Here is an 18,708-nt window from a genome sequence, read left to right on the forward strand (position 1 = left end):
GTATATATACACGTGTGTGTGTGTTCAATTTAAATTTGTTAAGGTTTATTATTAAAATAATAATTCTAATTATTTTATTTAATTGATTAATAAAAATATAAAAATCAATATTATAATTTTTTTAACAAGTCTTTTTTTATATCATTTATATGATAACTAAATATAAAAAATATAAATATTAAAAAAATCATATATGCATCATCATTTATTTTATATTATTGAATTCATTTAAATTAAATAAATTATAGTTTTAATATTAAATATATCATCATTTATCTCATTAATTCTATTTTAAAAAATAACTATCACTTCACTTTTAAATTTTTTACATTTATCCTTCAATTTTGAATGTCTTTATTTTAAAATATTAAAAATATAAATTTATTCAAAAAATATTCAAATATAAAAAATTAATAATAAAGTTCTAATATTTTATAAATTAAAATTAATTTGATAAGAATATAGGGTTGGGTGATGTTTGCTTTGAAACCATTATGGGATGTAAGTTGACATTGAAAGATGTAAGACATGTTTTAGATTTACGCCTTAATCGAATGTCCGGATTTGCCTTAGATAAGCAAGGTTATGAAAGTCACTTTGGCAAAGGCAAATGGAAGCACACTAAGGGCTCATTGGTAGTTGCAAAAAGAGAAGTATGTTGCACTTTGTATAAGACCCAAGAAAAGTTTGTAATGATGAGTTATATGTTATAGAGGGTACTTCCTTGGAGTTGTGACATAAAAGGTTGGGGCATATGAGTGAGAAATGATTGCAAGTTTTGGCAAGGAAGTTCTTAATTCCCTTGGCCAAAAATGAATTCTTATCTTCTTGTGATTGTTGTTTGGATAGAAAATAACATAGGGTTTCCTTTTGTAGCAAATCTAAGAAGTTAAAGAAGTTAGAGTTGGTACACTCTCATGTTTGTGGCTCCATGGATGTGGAAGGAGGAAATAGATACTGTCGCCTTTATTGATGATGCTATGATGAAGGTATGGATTTCTTTGCTCAATTCAAAAGATCAAGTCTTTTAGTATTTTTTATAGTTTCATGCCATGGTTGATAGAGAGATTGGAAAGAAATTAATGGAGGTGAGTACACCTCAAGAAAGTTTGAAACTTACTACATTAAGAATGGTATAAGGCATGAGAAAACACTCCCTAGCACTCCACAACATAATGATATGGTTGAAAGGATGAAATCACACCATCATTGAGAGGGTTAGGTGTGTACTGAAGATTGCAAAGTTGTTTAAGGTGTTTTGGGGTGAAGCTGTTCAAATTGCCTACTATTTGATAAACAAATCTCCATAAAGTCTATTGAACTTTGAGGTTCCACATAAGGTGTGGACAGGAAGAGATGTTTCCTATTCTTACTTGAGGGTCTTTTAGTGTAAAAATTTTGTGCACGTTCCCAAAGAACAAAGATCCAAACTTGATGATAAGGCAGTTTCACATGTCTTTAATGGGTATGGTGATGAAAAGTTTGGATTTAGGTTGTGGTATCCAACGAAGAAGAAATTGGTGAAAAGTAGAGATGTGGTCTTCCAAGAGAATCAAGCCTTAGGAGTTTTTGACAAAGCTAATCAATCCAATGGTACAAGTGATGACTTTATTGAGTTAGTACCTATTCCTCTATAATTAGAACAGCCCAAAAATGAAGAAGAAATTGATGAGCTACCAAGAGATGATAGTGCAAGTGATATACCTGTACAAGAGCTAGTTGAGCATGAGCAACAGGGGAGCAATCACTTCATTAACTCCATGTGATGGGGTTATAGGTTGGCATTCCTCTCTCATGTGTTGGAAGGGAAGATCATTTGGGCTAAATTTGTCCCAACCCATGAGCTCATGTACTAGGTTATTTTATATTTGGGTATTCTTTAAGCCCAAATATATATAGCACTGGAGCTTTGGTATATTACAAAAAAAAAGTGATTGAGAAAAAGAAAGAAAATTAGGGTTTTTTTCTAGGCATTGTTCTAGGGCTCAAAGATGAAGTTTTAGTTCTTTCATCAACCTTTTTGGGGAAGTTCATATGGCATGATTTCTTCCTGATCTTTTTCAGTTCATTGTTTTTAGGGGTGGTGGATTCCCACATCAATGAACTGATGAAGAAGGCATGCATTGTTGCATAGAGGAGACCACCAAGTTGCTGATTGAAGCAACACGCATCAGCCATTGAAGATACCATCAACATGTGTCAGCCATTGAAGACACCATCAGCACGCATCAGGTTTAAAGAGATACATCACTGAACTTTGAAGAGGATTTTGAGGTAAGTTGCTGACTTTTCTTTTTTTTAGTTTTTTATTTCATCATCTTCTTCTTATTTTGCACCTTTTGAATATGAGATTTTACCATGCTTGGGTGTGGATATTGGAGGCCATACAGATTGTTGAATCTGATTGAGATATGCTTCTCTTTTTAATTGTGAATTCATATTGAAAATTGGATCATGATGTGTTCTCCTTTTAGTTGTGATTTCATGTGGAAATTTGTTTGTGATGCTCTGTGTCTTTGGTCGTGAATGCATTAGCATTGTTAGCAATTTAGTTTCTATTAATCTTTGTTACAATCTCAAATCATTTTTCTTAAAATCTTCTCATGTTCACCGCCTAATTCAAGCCTTTGGAGACCACATGAAATAAGGCTTTGTGTGAAATTAATTTTTTGATTTTGCTTTCTTTGCTTTGATCTCATTTTGGTTGTTTGGTTTTGTGATGATCAAATTGTTCACTTGCAGCCATGATACCACTATGAACAAACACACATCAGCCATACTTTCACTCTCATCACACACAACTCAGTATGTTTCACTCACTTTTTGCACACACCACTTTGTTTCCTAAGGAATTTTCTTCTTTTGGTTGTGTGATTTTATGTGATTATTTGTGTTTGTTAGTGATTTCAAAATGCTTATCAATCTACCTTTCTAAAAATCAATTTTCAATTTTTCAAATTCATCTTAGACGTTATGAAAATTCATTTTTCAAAATCATGCAACCACTTTATTTCGGTATGCATGCTTACTTTGGTTTTCAATGATTTTCACTATTCTTACACTTAATGAAATTCATAACTCTAAAATAATGGAGTAATTAATGGCCTTCATGAGCTTCATCGTGATTATTGAGGTTTGGGGAAGTGTGGATCAATTCATGAAAATTAGATCATGCCTTGGTGAAGCCCTACATTCTAAGTTTCCAAAACAACCCCTTTAGCTATGACTTTCTGGCCTTCAAGATATTAAATTGAGTTTGGAAACTTTAGAAATTATCAAAAAAAAAATATTTTTCATGCTTGGATGACTTTTTTAAATTTCTTAAAAATGTTGGAGAAATTTTATTTTCAACAAAAATCAATTTCCAAGCTAATAAATAAAATCAGTTTTTTCAAAATGTCCATATTCAGTTCAATTTTTTATACATGACATGTTTCTATATAATTAAATTGTTTTGAGAGGTTTTAAATTTATTTTGATATTTTTCTCATATTTTAGACTTCCCAAATGGAATTTTAGGCTTTTATTTCACTCAAAAACAATTTTCCATGTATGAGAACTAAACACATCTTTTTGTGTATTATGCTAATTCCAATCTGTAAATATTGAATGTTTAATTAAATTTTTTACTTGATAAATATATATTTTTAATCTCCTAAATATTTTTCATGTAATGTAGACATCTCAAATAAGTTGTACAATTTTTTACTTGATAAATATATATTTTTAAAATTCATCTTTGCATATAATCATATTCTGTGCTATTTTTGAATGATCAAATGTTTGATTAAATATGGGGTATATGGTGTATAATTAGGATTCTTGGACACTTGGGTTCTATTTCAAACTCATTAAGAATGATGGACAAATTTATTTTATTTTATTTAATTTCACCTCTAGCTATTTTTTATGGATTTATTTTGTGCATGTATATGTTATGTCTTGTTTTATAAGTGATCCTAAGTTTAATTAAATATGGGATAATTCGAGTATAATTAAGTTTCTTGGGCACATGGGTTTATTCAAAACTCTTTAAGGATGATGTACAATTTTATTTTATTTTTGATGAAATATCACTTCCAAACATTTTTTACGGATTTATTTTTGCATGCTACTGTTATGACCGTTGTGTAATTTGTATGTTTTTATTTATTCAACCTCTTTTCACATATTTTTTTAATTTCTTTGATCCTTGATATGTGTTGTGGACATGTTGTACATATTTGATAAACCTTTATTGTCATTGCTTTGTTTCATGATCTCATATTTAGTTTAGTTTTGAAAAAATATTAGTTTGGTTGCTCCGTTGATATTATGCTTGGTTTAATAACCTTAAAAATCATTAGTTTGATTATTCTATTAATCTCATGCTTAGTTTAGTTTTTAAACATTATTAGGTTTTCTTTCTTTATGGATATTATTCATAGTTTAGTTTCTATTAAAATCATTGGTTTGATTATTCCATTGATCTCATATTTAGTTTAATTTTCAAAAATTATTGGTTTAGTAGCTTTGCTGATATTATGCTTGGTTTAGTTTCTTTGAAAAATCATTAGTTTGGTTATTCTTTTTATCTCATACTTAATTTAGCTTTTAAATATTATTACTTTTACTGTTTTATTAATATTATGCTTAGTTTAGTTTCTTTTAAAAATCATTAGTTTGGTGATTCCATTAATCTCATTTTTAGTTTAGTTTTTAAGAAAATATTACCTTAGTTGCTTTGTTGATGTTATGCTAGGTATAATTCTTTTAAAAATCATTAGTTTGGTTCTTCAACCGGTGAATGCAAAGACTTCATGTATTTCTCAATGTCAGGTCCCTTTGCATCCACAGTTCACATTGCACTTACCATTTCATCAAGCTTATCAGCATCTTCATCTAATTTATTTATTTTTAGAATGATTCTAAGGCATCACAACTCTTCTCAAGATCATCACCATCAAAACTTTGTGGAGGTATGCACCAATGGATTATAAAAGAAGCTAGCATAGATAATGTCTTTCTCTAAATTAAAATGTGGAGCAACACGAGTGCGCTCCCCATTACTAGCATACCTTGAAGTAAACTTTCTAGCTCTTCAACATTAGCCAATGGCCTACTCAAAAAATATTTTGTTTTTGGATAGTTCTATTATTCATTATTTCAACTCATTAGCTATACTTATATAATATAAAAGCTAGAAGAAAATATAAAATTTACATCTTCGCTCACCTTCACATAGTTTTCCCACCTCTCATTGGGCCAATTGAATGTTCCTGTTGATGCATCATAACCTATTCACTTATTAAATATTGTTTTTTCATATAATCCCACCATTCCTATTCACTTCTTCATTTCTTTTATAATCCTAGCCCATGCAATAGGTTTCAACGTTCCTCCCAATCTAAAGCCCATATGTGCCTTTTTGAGACAAATCTCAATAAAAATTTTCCTAATCGTAGGATCACTCCAATTTGCTCTAGGTTGTGACACATCTACAAAATAATGCTAATTAGAGAGACTGAAATAATATTTATAATACTCCAAGATAAGCTAATAAAAAAGGAAATTGGAATTTAAACATCAAGCATGTTAATATAATTTAAACACATAAAAAAACATGAGGATATTCCAAATTTTTACACACATTTTTATTCCAAAAGGCATCATAGAAATGCATTTGAATACTTTTTGAAAACTATTTTTTATATACTTGAAAGGGCATGTTTCAACCACTTTTTATATTATTTCAATATTAATATAATTAGTATAAACCTAGAAATGTTCCCAGTGATCTGACCTTTCCACAAAAAGCCTATTTTCGACTCCAACAAATCACAAGTTGCCATTAATTTTTTTCATTTAAAAAAACCCTAAAAATAAATTAAATAAGGAAAAAAAAGTGTACCAAAAGTTGTACCCACCAAGCCTTTTGTATAAAATTGGAGACTAAAAATGAAGACTTTAGGGTGGTAGTGGTGCAGTGGTGATTCATCAACGAGCTGTCAATCAACACTTTTGATCTCATGTTTGGTACCCTCCTTAAGCTAAAGACACACCCTAAGGCCTTTGAATGCTAGAAATATTCATAGAAAAAATTCAAGATATTGGTTCCATACTATTTTCTCACCAAATCTCAATTAATAGACCAATAACTAAAAAATTAGCCTTGAACCAAAGTATTAGTTAAGTTATGAGAAAAAATTTAGAAAAAATTTAAGCATATAAAATAATAATCCCACTTACAAAAGAATGACCTCAAAATATAAAATAATGGGTCAGATATGAAATGTACATATGATCATATTTTTTATTAAGTATTAATTCAACAAGGGTTCAATAAAATTTATGAGGATACCTTTTGGGTTTTAAATATGATGTAAATTGTATTTAACCCTAATAATGATATCTTCCACTAAAAATTTTAGTTAAAGTGGGCAATCATGCAAATAAAAAGGAGGAGAGAATTTGAAATTTGGGTTTCAAGCAAGGCTCCAAATTCATTCATAATCTTTAAAGATGTTTCTAATATTTATTTATGCTTGCATACTTGCATTGGACTTTGGGAGTTCAAAACCCAAAATGACATCAATCTTTAAACCACAATCATGATTCCTATGCCCTAATAAACAAAAATTTCATACAATTCTATCTAACATTTGTTATTTCCACATTAAAATTAAGTAGGTGGCCCACTAACCTAGTATTTAGCCAATTAAAAGAATACCCAATATCTTTAAACTGTTATAAAAATATTTACCCTTGATGGAGTGGGTAAATTATAATAATTTTAATATTATTATTTAGAATAAAAACAGTTATTCGAATAACACGTTTAGAATGGTTTTTGAACGTGTATTCTTGGCCCTCTTCTCCTATCAATAAGATATATATACAGAAACCCCTTCATGTGCGATGTGTGCTCTCTTCCATCAATTACAGAAAACAATTCTATGTATTAAGGTTTGATAAGGAGAAGAAGAGATCAAGGATTTAAGATCTATAAACTGAAGGGAAATCTCTCATGGTTGTGTGTTCTTCAAACGGTATGTAATTTATTTTTTAATTAATGTTTTTATTATTTTATTATCAGAGATGAGTTTGAATTCAATGATCTGGATTATTGTGTGTTAATTTTCGTATTAAATCTCAACAATTGGTATCAGAGCAAGGTTGAATTTAAATATTCAGAATCATTGTTTTATAAAGATTAAATTTTGAGATTTATCTTTGATTAATTCGTCTCACTAAAATGAATAAAAAAAAATTAATTAAACAAAGTAAAGACCAGCCTCAACGCGTAGAAGGAAGATTTTTATTTTTCCTTGCAACGCTGACTGGTCAATGCCGGTGAGGGGCACTGGTTTGGCGTCAGTCCGGTGGCCGTTTTCAAGCCCCATTGCTGGCCATTTTCAGGCGCCATTGCTGGTCGTTTGGTTTGTCAGCCCCTTAGTCACTTGATCCAGACCCGGAGAATTAGGCCTCATGGGTAGACCTTGCACTCTTGAGAGCCTAGGCGGAAAGCAAGGAAAGCTTGGAGGTTTGGTGGTTCAAACCTCAGGAGCTAAGTGTGGGGATCGCGAACAAGTCAAGCGCGCACTCCAGATAGGTGTTACCGAAGGATCCGGACATGTCTGCCCAGGGAAGTTGAATCGTCCTTCTCTCCCATCCGGCGACAGGGGTGCCGGATGTGAGATATCCAGAGAGGTGGAATGTCGGCCAAACAGGCACCGGATATGAGATATCCGGATGGAATGAGGGATTCCCATCCAGGTGGAATGAGGGATTCCCGTCCGGGTGGAATGAGATGATTATTAAAGATACTATTTCCTTGATTTTTTTTTTAACTCAAATAAAAGAATTAATTTCATCTTGTGAAATTTTATCCAAATGACAATTTATAAATGTGAGGTTAACTAATTTAGATAGTTGCCAAAGTAACCTAAATTAGTGAGCCTTGTATTTATTGAATTGCATAAAAGAATAAAGGGAGACTTGTAAAATTCTTAATAATTCTCTTTATAATTAGGAGAATGAGACTAACCCAAAGGAGAGTCAATTTCTGCTAATTATTAATTAATGTTTTATTTTGTGTTGCTTAGAAAGGTAAAATGGATACCTAAAGGTAACATATAAATGACACAAAATAGTAAAGTGTTTTAAGCTCCCTCCAAGTGAACACTGGATATGTTAAAAATTTACCCAAAGGAGAATTTTAATGATATCAATAGTTCATTGCTATTTATTTTATACTTGAGGCCTTATTGTGAGCATTGTTCTATTTTGTACAGTTCCCACTTCATTACACTCTCTTGCATCTGGAATGACTGTTTTTGATGGGTCAAACTTTTCTAAATGGTATGAAAGGGTTCAATTCTCACTGGGCGTATTGGATCTTGACCTGGCTTTAATAACGGATAAACCTCCTGAAGCTACAGATGACAGTACTCCGGAGCAAGTGGAACAATCAAAAGCCTGGGCAAGATCCAACAGACTTAGTCTGATGTTTATGAGAATGACTATTGCCAATAATATCAAGACCTCTCTCCCTCAAACCGAGTTTGCCTCGGAATTTCTGAAATCTGTTGAGGGGCGCTTCAAACGCGCTGATAAGTCTCTTGCAGGCACATTGATGGCTGAATTGACCACCATGAAATATGATGGTCAGAAAGGTATTCAGCAACATATTTTAAACATGACTGAAAAGGCTGCAAAGCTTAAGGCACTAGGCATGGGTATGGATGAGTCCTTCTTGGTACAGTTTGTCCTTAACTTACTTCCATCACAGTTTGCTCCATTCAAAATCTACTATAATACTAACAGTGATCAGTGGAACTTGAATGAGCTCACCAGTAAATGTATACAAGAGGAAGTGAGATTAAGACAAGAAGGACATAATCTTGCTCTTGCTGTAACTCATGGAGTCACAAAGAAGAAAGAAAAATTCAAAAAAGGAAAGAACTTTCCACCTAAGAAAAGCGGACTTGGGGAAGGTAGCCAGAGTCATGATGGAAAATTCATGGTAAGTTGCTACTTTTATGGCAAGAAAGGGCATGTGAAGAAGGACTGTATCAAGCGCAAGGCTTGGTTCGAAAAGAGAGGTATAAATCTTTCATTTGTATGTTATGAATCCAATCTTAATGAAGTTCCTTCAAATACTTGGTGGATTGATTCTGGAGCCACAACTCATGTGACTAATTTAATGCAGGGATTCCTTACAACCAGGAAACCAAAGGAAAGTGAAAAGTTCCTCTATATGGGAAACTGTCTCAAGTTTGAAGTGGTAGTTGTTGGTACCTATCGCTTACTATTAGAGACGGGTCATCAGATGGATCTTTTAAACACTTTTTATGTACTTTCCATCTCTAGGAATTTAGTTTCCTTATCTAAATTAGATGCTACTGGATATTCTGTTTTATTCAGTTCTGGACAATTAAGTTTGATGTTAAATTTTGTTACAGTTGGTTCTGGTATTTTATGTGATGGTTTATATAAAATTTCCTTGAATCATGAATTTGCACAAGCTTTGATAACCCTGCATTCAAATGTTGGTTCAAAACGTGGCTTAATTAATGAAAATTCTTCAATCTTGTGGCACAGAAGACTAGGGCACATCTCTAGGGAAAGAATTGAGAGATTAGTGAAGGAAGGAATTTTACAAAATCTTGACTTCATTGATTTTCATGTATGCATGGGTTGCATAAAGGGAAAGCAAACTAAACATACAAAGAAAGGTGCCACAAGAACTAATGAGTTCCTTGAGATAATTCATACAGATATTTGTGGACCACTCTCTGTTCCATGTTTTACAGGAGAGAAATATTTTATCACCTTTATAGATGATCTATCTCGTTATGGTTATGTTTATCTAATGCATGAAAAGTCTCAGGCCATTGACATCTTCGAGATGTTCATAATAGAGGTCGAGAGACAATTAGATAAAAAGATTAAAATTGTGGGATCAGATCGAGGCGGTGAATATTATGGCAGATATGATGAATCAGGATAAAATCCTGGTCCTTTTGCCAAATTCCTTGAAAAACGTGGCATTCGTGCTCAGTACACAATGCCCGGTACGCCACAACAGAATGGTGTTGCTAAAAGGCGTAATCGCACATTAATGGAAATGGTTAGGAGTATGATGAGTTACTCTTTTGTACCTATTTCATTGTGGGGTGAAGCCTTAAAAACCACAATGTATATCTTGAACAGAGTTCCTAGTAAGGCAGTTCCAAAAACTCCTTTCGAGTTATGGACTGGTAGGAAACCTAGCTTGAGACATATACATATATGGGGTTGTCCAGCGGAGGCAAGAATCTATAACCCACATGAGAAAAAGCTTGATTCAAGAACGATATCTGGATATTTCATTGGCTATCCGGATAAATCGAAAGGGTACAGATTTTATTGTCCTAACCACAGTGTGAGAATAGTTGAAACCGGTAATGCCAGATTCTTAGAGAATGGCGAAATCAGTGGGAGTAATGAACCAAGAAAGGTAGATATTGAGGAGATAAGAGTGGATATCCCACCACCTTTTTTACCTCAAGAAATTATTGTCCCTCAACCTGTTCAACAAGTTGAGGAAAATGAGCAACATAATAGAGATGGTTCATTACCACCAGAAAATATTGCCATTGAAAATGTTGTAGAGCCACCACAACCGGTACCTTTGAGCAGATCTCAAAGAGAAAGGAGACCTACCATTACAGATGATTATGTGGTGTATCTACAGGAATTTGATTTTGATATTGGGATAAGGAAGGATCCGGTTTCATTTTCACAAGCCATGGAAAGTAATGATTCTAGTAAATGGATGGAAGCTATGAATGAAGAGTTGAAATCTATGGCCCATAACGGTGTTTGGGATCTCATCGAATTGCCTAATAGTTGTAAACCCGTCGACTGTAAATGGGTCTTTAAGACAAAGCGCGACGCTAAAGGCAATATCGAACGATTTAAGGCCAGACTTGTGGCCAAAGGTTTCACTCAAAAGGAAGGTATCGATTACAAAGATACCTTATCTCCGGTTTCCAAGAAAGATTCGCTTAGAATCATCATGACACTTGTAGCTCATTTTGATTTAGAGTTACATCAAATGGATGTGAAAACTGCATTCTTAAATGGGAATTTGGATGAAGATATCTACATGGAACAACCTGAAGGGTTCGCAAAGAAAGGAAATGAACACCTAGTTTGCAAATTAAAGAAATCCATTTACGGTCTTAAACAAGCTTCCAGACAATGGTATATTAAGTTCAATAATATCATTACATCTTTCGGATTTAAAGAGAACATTGTTGATCAGTGTATATATTTGAAAGTTAGTGGGAGCAAGTTTATATTTCTGATACTGTATGTGGATGATATTTTGCTTGCTAGTAGTGATCTTGGTTTATTACGTGAAACCAAGGAATATCTCTCTAAAAACTTTCATATGGTTGATATGGGTGAGGCAAACTATGTTATTGGCATCGAGATCTTTAGGGATCGATCTCAAGGAGTGCTAGGTTTATCTCAGAAAGGATATATTGATCGGGTTTTAGAGAGATTTAATATGCAGTCATGTTCATCGGGTATTGCACCTATATTGAAAGGTGACAAATTAAGTAAAATGCAGTGCCCAAGGAATAACATGGAAAGGGAGCAAATGAAGAAAATTCCTTATGCATCAGCTGTGGGGAGTTTGATGTACGCTCAAACATGTACAAGACCAAATATCAACTTTGCTGTAGGTATGTTAGGAAGATACCAAAGTGATCCAGGATTCAAACACTGGAAAGCTGCAAAGAAGGTGATGAGGTACTTACAAGGGACAAAGGATTATATGCTCACATATAAAAGATCAGAACAATTAGAGGTTGTTAGTTACTCGGATTCTGATTATGGTGGTTGTCTCGATAGCTTAAAGTCAACTTCAGGATTTGTCTTTATGCTAGCAAATGGGGCAATCTCGTGGAAGAGTGAAAAACAATCAATTACTGCTTCATCCACGATGGTGGCCGAGTTTGTTGCTTGTTTTGAAGCTTCAAGTCATGCTTTATGGTTGCGGAATTTTATCTCAGGGCTTGGTGTTGTCGACTCTATTGCTAAACCTTTGAGAATATATTGTGATAACACCGCAGCTATTTTCTTCTCTAAGAATGGCAAATTTTCTAGTGGATCGAAACACATGGATTTAAAGTATTTAGTTGTTAAAGAAAGAGTCCAGAAACAACAAGTGTCAATTGAAAATATTAGGACCACACTTATGGTTGCTGATCCATTAACTAAAGGATTACCTCCAAAGGCATATTTGGAACATGTTATGAGGATGGGCCTTTTGAGTAATCCATAATATGTATGATAATGAATGGTGGTTATGTAATTGACAATTTGCGAATTAAAATTGTTTCTGTTTATTCTTGTTTTCAATTATGGGTGCACATTTTATTGTTTGATAAACAAGAATTGTCCTGACAAGACAAATTATAGGGGCTATTTGGCATTAAGGACTGGGTTGGTAAGGGTTATTGATGCGTGGTGCATGGAAGGAAACATGACATTATGGTCATGTGACCGCCATGACTCGCATTTATGATCTAAACTATTTAGTATTATGGTATATGATTTTGGACGTATTGGCTAAGTTTATTGAAATCGTGATCACGTGTCAAATTTATTTTCCAGTATATATTTTATATATAAACTATATATATTATAGTTTTCATAATCGGTTTAGTGGGCCAAGTGGGAGAATGTTATTTTCACATTAAAATTAAGTGGGTGGCTCACTAACCTAGTATTTAGCCAATTAAAAGAATACCCAATATCTTTAAACTGTTATAAAGATATTTTCCCTTGATGGAGTGGGTAAATTATAATAATTTTAATATTATTATTTAGAATAAAAACAGTTATTCGAATAACACGTTTAGAACGGTTTTTGAACGTGTATTATTGGCCCTCTTTTCCTATCAATAAGATATATATACAGAAACCTCTTCATGTGCGGTGTGTGCTCTTTTCCATCAATTACAGAAAACAATTCTGTGTATTAAGATTTGATAAGGCGAAGAAGAGATCAAGGATTTAAGATCTATAAACTGAAGGGAAATCTCTCATGGCTGCGTGTTCTTCAAACTGTATGTAATTTATTTTTAAATTAATGTTTTTATTATTTTATTATCAGAGATGAGTTTGAATTCAATGATCTGGATTATTGTGTGTTAATTTCCGTATTAAATCTCAACAACATTAGCAGATCACAAGAAGGGAAATAGTAAGTGAATATTCAAATTTAAATCTAAAAATAAGGAAAACTAAATAATAATAATAATAAAAGTAAAATAAAAATAATTTTTTAAGAAAAAATTCTGACATTTATAGGAAAAAATTCATGGAAGCTCATGTCATGAAATATACCCTCAAAAAAAGAAAAAGAAAATATAGAATAAAGCCAAACCCATTTCACATATACTTCAAGATTGAGCAGTTACAGATGCGTGGGGCCACTTTCTAAAAAGAAAAGGGATTCTATCTTTTGGATCAAGAGGAAGTATAAAAAGTGAGGGCCACTTTGAAAATGGAGTCCGCTTTGGAGAAAAGAATAAAATCATCACACGGCTCCATGGAGAGGGGAATGCACAGTCCGCCATTGAAGGAGAGCTAACAACCACGTGTTCCCTATGGAAGAGATTCTCTCCATACAACACACACTGCATCCTAAGGAGAGAGGTTTTCACACGTTGCCGATCAGAGAGGATACACATGCACATGGAGGATCACTTGCTACCATGAATATTAGTGGCTCATCCACAGCCCCACACACAGCCGCACATATTGGAGAAGAAGTAGCAGGCTGCTACTTCAAGATTTACCATGGGCAGCCCGCGCACACCGTTTCGAGAAGGTAAGTCAGCTTTTTCTTATTTTGTTTCGATTCTTAATTTTTGGTTTGTAAGTTAATTTTCTCTATATTTGTTTTGATTCCATTAGATTGAAAGTTAGAATTGTTAATCATGGTTTTAATAATCTTAGTTTTGAGTTATCCTATATAGTTTAGGTTTTTTTCTTATTTTGTTTCGATTCTTAATTTTTGGTTTGTAAGTTAATTTTCTTTATATTTGTTTTGATTCCATTAGATTGAAAGTTAGAATTGTTAATCATGGTTTTATTAATCTTAGTTTTGAGTTATCCTATGTAGTTTAGGTGTTTTACGAATTCTAGTTTACAAGTTTAAATAAAATTGGACCCCTTGGGAATAAATTTGGGAAATTCTTTCTCTAAATAAATTAGTAATAAAGAATCTTTTTATAGGTAAAATATATATATATATATATATTTAATAAAATTGGGTTGAAATTTCTTCTTATAAACTTGTAAATGTCTTTCTTTAAGTTTGTAATTTTTTTTAAATAAATAAATATTGAATCAAAACACTTTTTAAAATAAATTAGTAAAATCCACCCCTTCTTAGTAAAGTAAACAAAAATCATTTCTTGTAAATCAAATCAAATCTTTTGTAATATAAATGAATTCAAATCCCTAATTTGGAATTATTGTTAATATAAATGAATTCTTTGAAAATTTTGGAAATTCTATTATGATATTGGAAATAATAAAATATTTTTAATAAATTATTTTGTGCATGTATCATTTTTGTGTATCCTTATAATTTGTTTTTGCATTATTCCATATACTTGTATTATTCTTTTTCTCAGTATCCATGATTAATTAATTAATTATCATAATTCCCTTTTATGTGTTTAGTAAAAACCTTTTTAAAGCTTAAAAAGGTGCTATTATGGTACCTCCCAATAGGTAACTAACCTCTAGATTCAAACTCGGTTTTTGCCAACATGTCTTTCCTTTAAAAATAGAGTTACACAAGGGTTTTATTTCTTATTTTGTTTTCTTTTAAAAATAAACAAAAATAAGTGATGACTCCAACTTAAAAAAAAAAAAATCAGTTTTTTACAATAAAAACAAATCTCATCGCCAAGTAGGGATGTACATGAAAAATGCGGGTTCACAATTGTATTTCTTAAACTTAAAATATAATACGATTGCTAAATTAACGAATGTTGTAAGTTTTTAAATCTTTGATCATAAAAGATTCAAAGTACAATGGAACAAATAGTTTTCAAAAGAAAAAAAAATAATGTGTAGGAGTAGACCTATGGGTTATTTGCTTGTTAGGAGTAAGTCAATGGGTAGAAATATTGACATATTGAGTGCTTGTGACTTGAAATTATATTATCATCATTATTAAGTCCCAAAGTATAAGGATTTTAAATTTTAGATTATGCTTATGTCATAAGCAACTTTTAATTTGTAATGAAGCCATAGGAGTTAGGCTTCAGGCCTCCAACACCAAACTATAGCCCAGCTAAATTGGCTTTGGATAAGCATGGTTTGACTCATAAAGTCCCAAGATTCTCCACAACATTCCAAAATCCAAGCAATTATATTTGTCCTACTCCTCTACTATTTGGGATTGTTTGCCAGTCCACTTTTGGTAAGTGATCTAGGTTGAAGCTTCCATAAGCCAAATACTTAAACTAGTTTGATCTCTAGTTTCACTGTACTACCAAAATAGAGTAATTCAAGTAGAAAGAACTGATGGTGCATGCATGACAAGTTTTGTTGTTGAGGAGCTTTACAAATAGTTTGTGAAGACCCTTTTCTAGTATAATTTGAGACAATTGCTAGTGGGGTTGCCTATGAACTATTATCCCAGGCTAGTTAGGTTGTTAAACAATGCAAATTGAAGATTTGAGGGCCAAATGAAAGTAACCAAGTTTGGAGTTGATGGAATTACTTATTAACTCAATACAGAGGCTTATCTCAAGCACTTTCTTAGTACAATGCTTCAAGTGGATTAACTACATGCACGCACAAAAGACTTCCACAAGAAAGGAAATTTCGTAAGAATAATCTAGAGAGCTACTACAAAACAGAACAATCTCTGAACATATGTAATCGATTGTGCATTAATTAAGTAAGAAGACTTCTAAAGTTGGATAAGTTGTTTAGAATTTTTAAGAGGGAATTTGTAAACATCACAGAATTGATCTAAGAGACGTATACCAAGTTCTATCATGATAATAAAGTATTGAGGAAAAACTGTACCACCAAAACCAATTTGTATTTTCTAATAATACTTACTACATTTCTATTAAGAAAGAAATTATCTAGTGGTAGAGGACAAGTTGATAGTTTTAGTTTATGAATTTTTCACTACCCAAGATATAACAAGACAAATCCCAATAAGATAAGACAAAAGGCTACACGGAATGGACATCTTGCTCTTGGTTGAAAATCCCATTCAATTGCAAATCTACCGCATCAAGAATGCTCCATTTTCTGTAATTTTATCATCCCAATCCACAACACTATTATTATAGTTGTTCTGCATGGCTTTTTTTTTTTTTTTGGCTTTTTAAGCTAATTTTTCTTTGGTTATAGTTATAGCTTCATTGGTGTGTTAAATTCTCTTATAGGTAATTCCTCAAACATGTTGTCCTCATTGTTGCTATTAAGTCTTGTAGTATGAAATGAAAAATTAAAATTCTTGCATTTAAAATCAAATGGAAGCACAAGAATTAAAAAATGCAGACACAAGAGAAACACTTAAATCCAATTATAAATAGTAGCATCAAATTTTCCATATCCACAAAAGTTGGGTGTTTATATTTCCAAAAATGAAAAAAAAAAAAAAAAGTTCATTAAGAGAAGGCCTACATCTACAAAACATCAAGGTGTAAGGTTAACATAGAGCAATTCAATCCATGCCTAATATAGAGACATGGATTTGAACACATTGACTAGATTTGAAGAATGCAATTCATCCATAGGAACTTGTGCACCAGAAGAGGGTTGGTTTTTGGAGGCATTGGAAGGTGGTTGGAGTAATGGTGGTGGCTATTGAAAGGGTTGATGGTGGTGGGAAGCCATAAAAGAGGAAGTTAGGTGAATTGGAGACTTGATGAAGAAGATAATGTGAGCCTGATAAAATTTCCTCCAACTTTTCCTTCTCTCTCTTTGTTTTCCTCACTAATTTTTAAGGAAAGTAGTAGGGAAAATACTACGATATTTTCTTTAGTATTTTCCTTTATACTTTTTTCCATCATATTTTTCATGTCACCCAAACTAAGGAAAATAACTTTCTACAATATTTTTTTCCCTTTCCCTTGCATTTTCTAAAAACTAAACACATCCTTTATAAATAAAAATTAAGAATTACAGTAAGACTCTATATTCTTCCTCCTTATTCCTGCATTTCTACATCCACTACTCTATTTTACATCATATTTTTACTCCCTTCTTCAATCAGCATTCCTCCCTTTATATAGAGTTATTTTCACCCTAATTCATAAGATTAGAAAGATGAATGAACCTTGGGGCAAGGTTGGACAGCTGGTGGTAGCTAATCAAGGCTTAGGCATGGGCAGCAACGTGTGGATCCCTCTTTAGCATGAAAATGACTAGAACATGTTAAGCTCTCTTATTAGATGATGTGTCAACCATAGGGCAATCATAGGGTGGGGAATATATGGTAATTATACCAGAAAAAAAAATGGTATCCAATTTTATAGAAAGACATCTTCCAACATTTGATATAAATATGCAAAAATTAAGAGAATTTTTTTTTTTTTTTATAAAAACATATTAAACTTAAAAATAGGGACTTAATAATAAAATAAAGTAAAAAGGTAAAATTAAACCAAATATTAAATCTAAATATAGTTTAAATATTAAAAATATTATTATTTAGGTTTAATCATTGGGTTTGTTAGAGGAGTTTATATATACATATATATATATATATATATATATATATATATATATATATATATATATATAAGTTTTTCCTTTTTTTAATTCTATCTATGTTGTTGATATTAACTAAAGTGAACTTGTTATCAATAAATTCAGTTTAATAATATTGGTTAATATCAATAGGTTATATATATATATATAAGTTTTTTCTTTTTTAAATTCTATTTATGTCGTTGATATTAACTAAAGTGAACTTATGATCAATAAATTTAGTTTAATAAAGTTAGTTAATATCAACAAGTTATTTTTAACTAAATAGAAAAAAATCAAATATTTTACCCTTTTTTATTCAACCAAAAAACAAACACCATCTAAAATTTTGGATAATAGAAATGCTTTGACTAGAAACAAATTTCATTTAGACCATTGTCAAATACCATGCACAGGGAGAAATCTAGATCCTCACTTGCTCTTTGATTCTAATGCATTGAATTTGAATGTTACCTAAAATAAAATTATATTCCATGTCCTCTGTCATAAGTGGACAACCATTCCTTATGTTAGATTTTAGATAATGAACAAATATTGAAGATTAGAGTTGTAAGAAATTAGGAGAGAAATTAGGAGTGATAGAGATATACTATTAACCATGCATATGCGTGAATTTAATAGTATGTTATTATGATGACATTCTATAAACAATTATTTCTTTGTATTTAATTGGAGATTTGCATTAGATAAATTAATCTTTCGGTATAATTTAATAATAATTGTGTTAGTATATTTTATATATAACTAACTGGACCAAGTAGAGAATGAATGTTTTGTACTGATTGTTAAAACATATTCTCTAGGACATTAGAAATAAGATTTATGTTTTTAATCATGATTTAATTAATATGAGCAAATATAAAATGTCTTGTGTTTTGATTCATTAAAGAGTGAGTTTCATTTATTGGAGCG

The sequence above is a fragment of the Vitis riparia genome, chromosome 18 (assembly GCF_004353265.1).
Source record: "Vitis riparia cultivar Riparia Gloire de Montpellier isolate 1030 chromosome 18, EGFV_Vit.rip_1.0, whole genome shotgun sequence".
Taxonomy (NCBI): Eukaryota; Viridiplantae; Streptophyta; class Magnoliopsida; order Vitales; family Vitaceae; genus Vitis; species Vitis riparia.